This window comes from Solanum stenotomum, chromosome 3 (genome assembly GCF_019186545.1).
Source record: "Solanum stenotomum isolate F172 chromosome 3, ASM1918654v1, whole genome shotgun sequence".
In the NCBI taxonomy this organism is placed as follows: domain Eukaryota; kingdom Viridiplantae; phylum Streptophyta; class Magnoliopsida; order Solanales; family Solanaceae; genus Solanum; species Solanum stenotomum.
Window position 1 is genome coordinate 60,993,443 of NC_064284.1, and position 12,370 is coordinate 61,005,812.

Sequence of the window (12,370 nt, forward strand, 5' to 3'; positions counted from 1 at the left end):
AAAATGGTGGTTGATATGGTAAGGAATGGACAAGCCACCAACTTGAAAATCAAAGGTGTTGGGGAAGACATCATACAAGTTGTTGCTAAAATGAATTGTGAAGTAAATCATTGTTACAGGGAAGCTAATTAAGTTGCAGATGCATTAGCTAAACATGCTGTTATTTCTAATGAAGCTCATATGTATCATCACGATTGGAGGGATATCCCTAAGCTAGCAGTGGGCTCATATCAATTAGACAAAATGCAAATGCCTAGTATTAGAATTAGGTATGACAAATCAAATTTTTTTGTAAGCTGAGGCCTTTTCTGTTAGCTGCCAAAAGGCCTTTTTGTACGTGGGTTTGCCCATATGCAATCTTTTGATGGAATAAATAACTCCCACTTAGTTTGGTTGTGATTAAAAAAAAAAAAACCCTTGAGATTTTTCAGAAGAAGAAGAGTAGAAAACTTTTTTAAAAAATCGTAGTTTAAAAGTGAGAGGAAACCCCTCTAGTTATAGCTAACAAATAGTAGTATGAATAGGTCATAATTGTAACATCTCGCAATTTGAAATAACTAGGAAGAAGCTTATAATTGGAAATACTCATTTTTGGAAAGAATTAAAAATCTGAAAATTTGTCAAGTAAGGAAAAGTTGAATTTTGGTCAACTTCAAACGGTCATAATTCCTAGCTCAGGATGAGTTAGGTATACTTCCAGCTATGGTTGCAAAGCTCTTGGAAGGATCTTTCCAACGCCGTCGAGTTTGCGGAAATCCGAGTTCGTTTGAGTGAATGCCCTTTGAAAGTTGGGCTATTAGAATAATGAAAGTCCAATCCGGATTTTTAAAAGGATAGTTTGGTCTTTTCCTTACCCTTTTATTTCAATTCATTTTTTTTTATAATTAATTAGGGGCCTAAGCTGAATTAGATAAGTTTACGCTTTTGGAAGAAGGGTTAGGGTTTTGAGAGAAGAGAAAAGAAGAGGAGAAAGAAGTAGAATCGCCAAGATCGTCGAAGTTTAACTTGTGGAATTCGTCGGGGGTGATCCCTACAAGGTATGCGAGATCTTTCGTGTTGGGTTAGTTCACCCACACACCAACTTGTTTCAATTTAGTGATTTGGAGTTGTTTGAATGCAGTGGCGGACCCAGGATTTTCACGAAGTGGGTTCAAGATATAAAAATATACCTAATATTATTTGTAATTTTTATGAGGCTAACAACATACATATCTGACTATACTAAACAATGTTAATACATTTGAAAAAAATTACATTGACTTATGAATGAGACAGTAAAAACAAGATGGACTAAAAACTAGGCTTCAATATAAACTAAGAAGATAAAAGAATATTATGAATGATTTCTCTTCATTCAACATTTAACAAATAAAAATAAAATATTAAACAAAATAATTATAACCTTAATTTCATAATCGAATTCATAGAAATATACCTAATATTATTTGTAATTTTTTGTTGATTTTAGAATGATAAGGGATTTTTTAGTTGAAGAAATAAAAAATAACCACAATAATCATATACTTATATTTAAAGACTAGAATCAAGAGCGAAAAACATACTTGATGGATATTGACTATTGATGCGAGATTTGAGAGACGGGGAGAGTTTTTTTCCTTCAATAAAAAAATATGCTCAAAATTTTGGGGGAAAAAGTAAGAGAGGTTCAAGAAGATTTCAACAAAGAAGAAGAAGACAACAGGGTTTTTAGAATTAAGAATAATAGGGATTAGTGCCTTTTTAGTTGAGTTTTTTTATAAACAAAAAAAAATTAAAAACAAGAAGGACAAAAGTTGTTGACTATTGGACTTTTAATTGTAAAAGTAAAAAGTTATTCTACTTTTTATAGTTTCTAAGTAACTAAAAGGACAAAAGTTACACCTACATAGAGGAAAAAACTGTGTGTGAACGTTTTACATATCAAAAAAATGAATTAAAACTAAAATGTGGCAATGGGGATTCGATCCCGGGTTGGCTGGGAAAATTGAACCCCCTCAACCACTCGGCTAAGCTTCAAACTTGTGTTCGTGGGTTCAAAATTTAATATATACATATAAAATTTTAAAAACTGAATAGATATACATATATATACAGTGTTATTTTTCAACGAAGTGAATTCATATGAACCCACTTGAACCACCGTAGGTCCGCCCCTGTTTGAAAGTTAAGAAAGTGAAGTTCTTGAAGGACATTGTTGAATTCTTGTTGGTTGATTGTTGAATGCCTAGTGTTGAGTTGATTTATGTTTCGGGCTGTTTTTCGAGTTCAATTGATTGTGTATTGAGGGTACAATTGATCCTAAGTGTTTGGGGAAAGAACTAGGGAAGATTGGAGGGTTTAGGGATGAAAACGGAGAAGAAAAATCCAGAACACTTGGGCAACGAGGCTGGGGAGCCGCGCCAGCCAGCGCGCCCCAAAACAACCTCTGAAGTTTTGGCCTTGGGGCGCCGCGCCAGCCAGCGCGCCCCACAGACTTCTCTGAAGTTTGGGGCCTGGCGCCCCACGCCTGTCAGAGCACTAAGGACGCCAGTTCACCCCATTCTTCTCCCATCTTTTCGTACTAGTTTCTAAGCGATGTACCTACGTTTTCTAGTTGAATCCAACACTCTAAGGTACATCTAAACATCATGAAATCATCCATAAACATGAGATCATGAGCCTTGAATCCATAATTCAATTCAATGAAAGTTAAGATCAAAGTCAAAGAAGTTAAAAGTCAAGTCTAGAAGTTAAGAAACAAGTCAAAGCAAAGTTTCTTATAGTTTTCAAGAGTTTTTATTAAACGTTTAAACTTCGTTTTAAGGCTCAAGTTTCAAGTAAAGTAAAGAGTAAAGAGTTGAGTTCATTTCTCAAAAGTTATTAGGGAACTAAGTATTCCCAAAGAAGTTTATAAATGTTTTCACATTTGAGCAAGAAAGGAACTATGATTTTTCAAAGAGCCTTCGGGTTAGTTTTCAGAAAAGAGAAATAACTTTCTAAATGAAGCGAGCAGGGAAACTGAGATTTCCAAGATAGACTTTGAGCTAAGTTTTTGAGTACTAATCTCAAATTATAGAAAAAGTATGTTTTTAAACATAAAGAACTAAGTATATTTTTGGGAGTAGTATTGAGCACCGATATGGGGATACGAGTTCATATTAACTCAAGTCTCCATAAACTATGTAGCCATCATGGGTAGAAAAGGGTCATACTTTTTAGATGAATCCTTTTTGCATAGACTAGTGGATCCACTTAGTGAGTTAGCTTCCTATATCATGGCAAGGTATAGGATGGGCCTCGGCAGCGTGAGGTAAAGCGATGTATCATCACTATAGTTCTTAAGTGATAGTTGTCGGTTAGAGAAACTCCCACAACAGTAGTAGCATGGTTCCTCAAGGGGTTCTGCTTAGTGTGAATGGGGGTATGAGACTTCATTCATGCATTGCACAAGTAGACTTTGAGAGGGAACATGGTTTGTCTTTTTATGATATTATGATTATGAATTGACATCATGCTTTCAACAGTTTTCTTTATATTGCGCTTATTTTAAACTGTTTTTTAATGAAATAAGTTTATTTAAGTATTCAGGAGTTGAGAACAGCCAAGGTAATTGTTTCTTTCATAATCTCTTTCGAGCCTATGTTGTTTTAGCATTCCAACTCGCATACTTGTACATTTAATATACTAATGCTAATTGGCCTGCATCGTATTATGATGCAGACACAAGTAACTAGGATCAGCATCCGGCACATTCGTTCATCCAGTGAGCAGTTCAGAGTCTGTTGGTGAGCCTCTTTGCATTCCAGAGGACTACTTTACATTGCTTTCAGTTTTAGTATTAGTTCATTAGGATGTCGTGGGCCTATCCCGACATCCATCTCAGTTGTTTAGAGGCTTCATAGATAGTTAGACCGTCAGTTAGTTAATTAAGTTGTTTTAACTTTTCATTTCATATGTTAAAGACTTGAGTTTGCCTTAATGGCCAGTTCCTTTATAACATTCTAGTTACTTCTTAGATGTGTATATGATGAGTTAAGTCTTCCGCTGAGTTAGTAAGCCAGGCCAAGGGTTCGCTTGAGGCCAACAATCGTCTTCTAGTGCCGGTCATGTCCAGGGTGTAGGCTCAGGGCGTGACAATAATTGTGTCGTATTAGAAAAGTTACAACCTTTCGAAAAACTCACTTCTCATGGGAAAAGTCACAACCTTTTGAAAAATTCACAACTCATCGAAAAAGGCCCAACCTTTAGAAAAGTCACAACCCTTCAGAAATATCACAACTCATCGGAAATGTCACAACCCGTCAAATAATCACAACCCTTTGGAAAAGGCACAACTCTTTCAAAAATCACAACCCTTTAATGTGAAAAGGTATCTATTTTAAATAAAATAAAATTAAAAAATATAATTAATTGAGTACTTTAATTGGAGGTATTATAGTAATTCAACATTCAACTTTGGGACTTCATGCTTTTAAGGTAGTATATTATATACACTACAACAAATTCGATTATCAGGGGGAATAATTTCGTCATATATAAATCATATTTCGTCACTAAAAATCTTGTGAGACAAAAAATAATTCGTCACTCAGTCGTCACTAAATGTGTGTCTCTAAAAGTATACAAAGACGATTTAATGCTTCATCGCTAAAAGTATTATATTAACTACAAAAAGAAAAATCGTCCCCAAATGCCTAAACATTTGTGACAAATTTATTTGTCGTAAAAAGTATATTTTTTGTAGATATAGTATGTTTTGTCACTAAAAAGGTTATTACTACCGACAAAATTATATCGTCACTAATTATTTTACTTCAATCAGTGACGATATCAGTTGTCTCTAAAGTTATATGCATTTCGTAGTTGAACAAAATCTAATTTCGTCACTAATGACTATATTTTATATACCAAAAATTATTTTGTTATTAAATATATTAATTAGGGACAACTTTATTATTATAAAAAAGGTTAATTTTCCTATTATCCTCCCCCATCTCAAATTTATTTTAAACTCCTCCCTAGGAGCGTCTACATTATGCTTTCTTGGGGATTCGAACTCACAACCTTGAGGTTGGAAGTGAGAAGTGCTTACCATCCGATCAACTCTCTCTTGTCTCTGTTTTTTAATTTATTTTCTACTTCATTCACTTCTTTCAAATTTAAATTTTGTAGATATAATATATTATATGATTATTTATACACATACACAAGTGCATGAAATTTACCACCCACAATTCATTCAAATGTAGATTATATTTTAATTAAACTGTATATTTTTTAACATATCTTTAAATATATTCAGTACAATTCTGTCATTTTATTCAGTTATTTTTATAAATTTTAAAAATTACTTAGTACAATTATAATTTATATAAAATTAAACTTGCGATTTTATTTAAAAAATTGAATAATCGGTTCAATTCGGTCAGTAAATCAATTGTTTAGAAAAAAAAAACATCGAAACCCATAACTATGGTACTTCAGCATAATATATTTGAAATTCTAGGTTGTTCATTTCTTTCATTTGTGCTTTCATTTTTTAGTTTATTTCGATTTTCACACTGATGGAAAAAGTTAATAGAAATTCATGAAATATTTCGTACCTTTGCAAAGTCTAAGTTTGTAAGTCGATGTTATCTTTGTATAGTTGATCTACGTGCGTTTGTGGAATTACTATTAAATATGTACATACTTTTAGATAGAAAAAAATAGATCGACTTAGTCTATGCAGTTTACCAATTCAATAGACACGCACAAAAATTAGCACCAAGACTTGAGAAATTATTTTTTCTATCATCTTTATCAATGAAATTGTATCAAATAAAAAACAAAAGTGTTAAACCAACAAATATTAGTGATCTAGTGGAAGAACGGTACCCCACTCACGATACTTATAACCTAGATTGTATTTTGGAAATGATGCATTTTAAAATTGTGTAATTTAAGAAAATTCATGAATTGAACTTTTTCATATTTATAAAATGGACCTAATTCGTTGGTTTTAATATTTTCCCTCGCCAATTAACGAAAGGACTCTGTCTATTTCTTATGAAGCACTTATATTATTCTTTTTGTAAGTTGCCACTTGTAATTATGAACAATTGTAGCAAAAAACATTGTATTTAGCTATGAATTTTTTTCGTAGCAAATAGTTCAATTATTCACTACAAATTTTAAGTCGTCGCTATTTAATACCTTACATATTTTGTGACAATTTTTTTGTTGTCACTAAATCACAAATTGATTAGAGACAATAAAATCTTTGTCACCAATTATTTATACTATTAGTGACGAAAATAAATATCATAATTAAAGCTAAATTCGTATAGCTAAAACTTATAATATTTAACTACGAACTATAATTTGTCGATATTGTAACAACATATTTTTTTAGATGAAATTTTTTTGGGTCCAAAAATCAATAAATTTTAAGAAAAAATAATTTGTCATGAATTAGATACATTATTAGTGACGAAATAATGTGTCACCGATAACTTTAAATTCGTGACTAACACTACTTAACAAATTGCGACAATTAATTTTTGGTGAGAAAATTTAGTAGACGAAACTTTGCTACAGAAAAAGAGGCACAAGAGAAGTAGAGATAGACAGTGGGAGAGGGATGAGAGACAAAGAAATACACAGATGGATGAGAGAAAGAGAGATATAAAAATTCACAAATGGAGATACACATATATACAAAGGGAGTGGGCCGAGAGAAGGAAAGAGGCGAGCGAAAGAGGAGAGAGGCAAGTGAGAGAGTAATTACGTGGCTAGGTTTCTCAGTTTTCTAAACTATCGCTTCGTTGAGTAATTAACACCTAAAGTAGCATGCTTTATGAAATTTCATCAATTGTATTTGGGGTACAAGTATTGGTCTAATATACAATTATCGATCAGATATACAAATCAATTGTATATCTCTCACCTCTCTCTGCCATATCTTGCTCGCCTTTTTCCTCCCTCTCCTAATCATGCTCGCCTCTCTCCTCCTTCTAATAGCTAGTTTCTTATACAAATCAATTGTATTCGTGATACAATTATCCATCAGATATACAAATTAATTATCTCTGTCTCTCACAGATCTCGCTCACCTCTCTCTCTCTCTCAGATCTTGCTCACCTCTCTCTCCCAATCGCGTTCACCTCTCTCCTCTTTCTAACATGTAGCTATAAATCGTAATTAAAGAAACATTAACAAAGAAGCTTAATTATGTCTCTAGCTAGTGCTAGCTATTTTTTGAAATTTCCTCTTTAAAAAATTCAAGAAATATTTGCACTTTTTCTTTCCACAAACAAAAACTTGCTAACTTTGCTAAGTTTTCCACCAACAAATTGTATGTTGGTAACTTACAACTTTCTAACACGAATAGACTTTTCACTTTAGAGTTATGCCAGTAAGTATATAAATAAATGATAAAGGGATTTTGCTAAAAAAGTAAAAATAATGTTGTCATATCTAACTTTAATAATTTTATTTATCATGATTAATTATTTACATTTATCTTTATGTAATTTCTTAGTATAAATATTTTTGATACTATGTGCATAAAACTTAAACTCAAAAAAAAAAAATCATGTACGCGTTTTGCCATATCAACTTTATTTGAAATTTATGAAACTAGAGATAAAAAAAAATTATATTTAATTATACTTTTTCTACAATAAAAAAAAAGATCATTCAATAAAATTTACTAAAGATGGAGTTAGAAAACAGTTTAATACTTGTGGCCAAAAAAATAAATTGACACCATGGGCCTTTAATTTCTTTCCACATTATTGGATCATCCCCCCTTAATTCCCTATAAATTGAGACACCAATTCAATACCTTTTCATCTTCACATCACTTCAACTTTTTTTTTTTTTTCTAAAAAGTTCTTTTTAAAATTTTCTAACATGAAGAAGGGTAGTTCCATTTTCGCGATATTTTTTATCGCGATACTCGTTATTTTAATTGGCGAATTATTGGTGGCAGAGGCAGTGACATGCAAAATTGCGGAGCTAACCCCGTGTGCCGATGCGATTATTTCATCAAAGCCACCCTCTGCATCATGTTGCGCTAAATTGAAAGAGCAGAAGCCTTGTCTTTGTGGGTACATCAAAGATCCTAAGTTGAAGCCATATGTTAACTCTCCTAATGCCAAAAAAGTTGCTAAAACATATGGAGTTCCCTTTCCCAAATGTTAAAATCGTAATAAAAAATGGTAATTGAAAAGGGTGAAAATTAAATATATATATCGTAGAATGATCAAAATGTCATCATTTTATAAGCCATTATTGGTACTTCATACCTAAATAAATGATTATAATTAATGCTTCTGATATATCAATCAATCTTTCTTTTGCATATGTACTTGGCTCCCAAATAATTGTCTAGATTTATATATGATCTTGGCTTTTTCAATAACATTTTTTTTTTCCATAGGAGGTTTAACATTTTAGTAATTAAATAAAGTGCTAATAAACGAGAATCTCTAGAGGCTTTTTTGTGTGAAATAAACATAATGTTGTTCAGGAGAACAAAAGGAAGGTATACAATATAATATCATAAGGTATATTGTCAAAGGCAGATGAGCTAGCAAGCGTTGAATGGTTCATCCAAACCTTTTTTAGTGGAAAATTACACAATTCATATATACATGATTAAGACTATTTTTTTGTATATATAATAGTTGAGTTCACCTTTTCAGTTATAGTCCAGGCCTTCAAGTTTCAAGTGTGTTTGGTGAGGTCCTTGGAGTTCGCCTAACTGGTCGGCGAGTCCTTAGTTTCTCCTTCATATCATCAAGTTGGCTTGAGTTTCTGAGCAGAACTCTTTGGAATTTTAGGAAAAAAATAGGTGACCTCACTCTTCACTTTTTCAAGTACTTGACTTGGTTTTGCTTTCATTTGTCCTTGAGCAATTTAAGCAATTTTATATTATAAATGGACACAAACAAGCATTGAGGACTTATTTTTGTGAACTGGAAGCCTATCCATGTTGTTTGGGATCCTTTCTTGTCTCAGCTCCCCCATGCAGCATTCCAGAGTGGAAAACAGTCCATATAGGCTTGTCTTCCTTGTTACAAATGGTAATAGGGTTATATTGATCATAGATCGCTTTTTTCATTTCTTCAAGGATAGAAATATTGAGCATGTTCAGTACATCAAAAATGATCTTTAGCGGCAATTAATTAATGTCAACAGCTCAATTGCCGTTAAATATGTATTTTTAGCGGAAATTAGCATTCTCTGTATATGTCCCTAAAGCCTTTAGCGACATTGGATCGAATGACACTTGACTAATGCCGATAAAGACTTTAGCACTCTTTATTAATGTGTCTATTTATTGCCTCTAAAAGTTGTTTTTGTTGTTGTCGTTCCATTCACATTCACCATTGTGAAAAATATCTTTCAACTGAATATCATTGTCCACATGATGATATAGGGGACCAAGACTACACAAATTACCATACCAAAATGAGATATCTCCTCTATTAATGCTCCAAATAATATTATGATCAATCACATCTTTAGTACTGCAGATCTCTTTCTAGCTCACTGGCTGCCCTCTTTGCTATTGGATTTTAACAGGGTGGTCATTTACCAAGTACTTAGCATTCATGATCTCACTCCACAAGAAATTAGAGGTTTAGCATTAAAGCCTAAAGGCTTGACAAATGTTTATGAGTTATCTGAAGTCTCTTGTATATTTGTTCAGTACATTCATTCAATATATAAGTGCCCATACAAAATATACAAAGTTTTACCCTCTATATACATGAGCCTATGGGCTATGTGACTAGATAAATAATAATATGTGGCAATATGATGTTAATGAACTAATATTACATTTAATCTTTTTTATATAATTATGTTTACCTAATAAAGTTTTTATCACTTTATTTGTTTGTTTGATGTCAAAAAGTAATTTGTAGAAAAGAAAAAAGGAAATAGTATATATTTGTATGGTTAGAAATCAAATACCCAAATCAAACCAGACCAAAATTAGTCAATAACGATCAAACTGGTAAATATCTATAATGAAATCACGAATCGATAATAGGAATATGATAGAAGTTTAAACATATTGAATTTTGGGGTAAAAACCCTAGTTTTGATCTTGCTAATTGAAATTATAGTTGTCACTATGAAAGTCTTACACACCTTAGTCATGAAACTTGATGAAGAACCCTAGCCTTGGTGTTTCTTGATGTTCTTGAGCGTATAAATTTTTTGAGAATGAGAAAATTTTATTATGTAAAATTTATTTCCTTTACATTGATGGCTATTTATTAAATATCGGATCGACGAATAAGATTGTGTCACGCGTCCCTATTTAGTCTTCCGTTAGATTGAAGGGCATATATGCTCTAGTTTTTAAACGGCAGGGACACCAATATCTCAAAAGTATGACGGAGAGTATCTGCATCCATTTACTATAGTTCGGAGTATAGTAGTCCCTTTTCCCAAAATAAAATTACACTTGATTATACTTTTCCTAAAAATAAAGAGGAAAAGAGCATTCAATGAAATTTATTTTACTAAGATAAGAGTTAAAAATCAGTTGTAGCAAAAAAAAAAAAGTGGGCCCTTTAATTTATTTCCACATTATTGGTTCATCCGCCCTTAGTTTCCTATAAATTGAGACACCAATTCACTAGTTTTTCATCCTCAACTTTTCTTTTCTCTCAAAATTTCTTTCTAAATTTTTTCTACTATGAAGAAGGGTAGTTCCATTTTCGTGATATTTTTTATCGCGATGCTTGTCATTTTACTTGGCGAATTATTAGTGGTAGAATCAGTTACGTGCAATGTCATGGAGTTGGTTCCGTGAGCCCCGGCAATTATTTCGGGACAATTACCACCATTGGAGGCATGTTGCGCTAAGTTGAAAGAGCAAGTGCCTTGTCTTTGTGGATATCTCAAGGATCCTACTTTGAAGCCATATGTTGACTCTCCTAATGCCCAAAAAGTTTTTCAAGCATGTGGAGTAACCATTCCCAAATGTTGAAATGGTAACAAAAAATGGTTATTAATTTAAGGGAGTAAAATTAAAGCTCTCTCTTTATACCTAGTGCTTCTGATATATTAATCAATCTTTTTTGCGTATTTACTTGGTTTCGAATAATTGTCTATATTTATATATAACGTTGGCGTTTCAATTGATCTATACTAAAAGAAACAGAAAAACTACAATGTGAACGCAAATGAGTTGACCAGTGACTATTCCTTTCGTTTCTTTTTTTGAGAGTCAAATGATATGAATTTTGACTAACTTTTTTTTTATAGTTTTTGAATATCTAAAATGCTATTTTAAAATATCAAATTAATGTAATCTAAGTTAGCTTTGAAAATTAGTCAAACTGACTCTAAAAAATGCAATATGACAACTAAAAAAGAACGGAGGGTGTAGTTGACATGAAACTTGTGTATTTGGACACAACATATCATTTTGGGATAATATATAAATAATCCTTGTATTTTTTTTTATGGTAATTGTTCAACTTTTTATTAAATACCAAAGAGTATATTTACAAAGCGAAGTTAGGCTTTTGTGCCCAATCCAAATATAGTAGTCTGGACTAATTATATTCTACCTGCATAGGACAATTTCTATGCGTCCAGGATCTTCCACAATATCAATCATTGTCATTATAATAAGCTAAGCTTGTTAGTATCTAGTGGCATACCTAAATACTTGAAAAGGCAAAGAGTATCCTAGGCCATTCTGAATTAGGCTCTTTGTACTTGAGTCAACTCCTCCATATATAGTCCATAGTAAATTGCATTTTTCTTTTAAGTCCTAATTAAGGCTGAAGAAACCTTACCCCATACAAGAACTAGGTTCTTGTACTTTTGTCGAGACAAACAAAACGCAACACAATAAACAGAGATTTTATCGTGGAAACCTTCCTACCTCAAGGAAGGTAAAAACCACACCACAATCTTATTCACTTCAAGATTCACGTCCTTTTCAGGATTAAAACTCAAAAGGAACTAACTCTAGTACCTTTAACTCTCCAACGATTAACTATAATCGAAGACTCAACTCTCCAAGAAGTCAAACTCGCTTCTTGTTACAATTCTCTCACAACTCTCTCTTAACTCTATCCCCAAGAAGTCAAACCCACTCCTTGTTACAATTCTCTCAAGGCTCTACTCTCCAAGAAGTCAAACCCACTACTCCTTGCTACAATTCTCTCAACGCTCTACTCTCCAAGAAGTCAAACACACTTATTGTTACCCAATCGAGGAATTATTACAACTCAATAATAAACCTAGAACAAATCAACAAAGACTAATAACCATAGACTTTAATTGATCAGACTTCAACAATCAATAGTTCAGACTCGAACACAACTCGTGAACCTGGTCCTCGTGTTGTTGTGACGAAGCATGAACCTGGTCC

The 12,370-nt window shown here is 32.5% G+C and overlaps 1 protein-coding gene across 1 annotated transcript in view; it reads left to right on the forward strand.

The window, feature by feature from the left end:
* The first annotated feature begins 435 nt into the window (after window positions 1-435).
* Window positions 436-12,370, forward strand: part of LOC125860450 (GPI-anchored protein LLG1-like) — a 140,806-nt gene continuing 128,871 nt past the window's right edge. The window contains exon 1 of the mRNA XM_049540409.1: window positions 436-441. The gene's annotated coding sequence lies outside the window, so the exon portion shown is untranslated. The remainder of the gene's footprint in view (window positions 442-12,370) is intronic.